The sequence below is a fragment of the Myotis brandtii genome, unplaced genomic scaffold (assembly GCF_000412655.1).
Source record: "Myotis brandtii unplaced genomic scaffold, ASM41265v1 scaffold2658, whole genome shotgun sequence".
NCBI classification, from domain to species: Eukaryota; Metazoa; Chordata; class Mammalia; order Chiroptera; family Vespertilionidae; genus Myotis; species Myotis brandtii.
In genome coordinates, this window is record NW_005360118.1 from 351,131 (window position 1) to 352,133 (window position 1,003).

The window sequence follows — 1,003 nt, forward strand, 5'->3', positions numbered from 1 at the left end:
TGGGACAATGCACTGGCGGTAATAAGTTTCCTGCTGCACCGGCAGCAGCAGAACTACCCCTGCAGAGAGAGGGCGCACCCCGGGGGCGGGTGTCGTCTCCCTGCCGGGGGCCCTCCGCGATGGCTGAGGTCCTCTCCCCCCAGGGCAGCGGGGTGTCCTCTGAACTCCTGGGGCACGTAGCCTGGGCACGGCCGGGGCGGGAGGGAACGCGGTTACTCCCCGGTGCCTTGCGGTGGTCCCGGCTGCGTTTGTTTTCTAACTGGACCGGTAACACCTGAACCGCCGCCAGCGCCCGACGTGTACTTTCCGCGTGCCTCGCCGGTTTCATGTGTTTTGCGCATTAAAATATGTGCCCACTTAACATTCGCTGGAATTGTATAATTCAGTTAAACTAACTAATCTCCAACATGAGAATTAATTCTATCAGGTGTTGGTGTGAAACGTGGAAAAATGATGGAAAATGAAATGGAACACTTAAGGCAGTGGCTCTCAACCTTCCTAATACCGCGACCCTTTAATACAGTTCCTCATGTTGTGGTGACCCCCAACCATAAAATTATTTTCGTTGCTACTTCATTACTAACTTTGCTACTGTTATGAATCGTAATGTAAATATCTGATATGCAGGATGTATTTTCATTGTTACAAGTTTAATTAACATAATAGCATAGTGATTAATCACAAAAACAATATGCAATTATATGTGTGTTTTCCGATGGTCTTAGGCGACCCCTGTGAAAGGGTCGTTCGACCCCCAGGTTGAGAACCGCTGACTTAAGGACTCTACCACATAAAAGCAGTATCTCCCAGTCCACCATGGTCCTCCCCGCGGAAGCGGACCTGACCTGGCCTCTGCTGAGCTTGGGCAGGAGTGGGGCGCCAGGGGGTTTGCTCGGGGCCTCGCGCTGCCGGCTGCAGGCAGGACTTGGGTTGCCTGACTTCCCAGCGTCCAGGGCCTGCGCCCCCGGTGCTCCCCGGCACCCCCCTCCAGCGGCTTGATAGC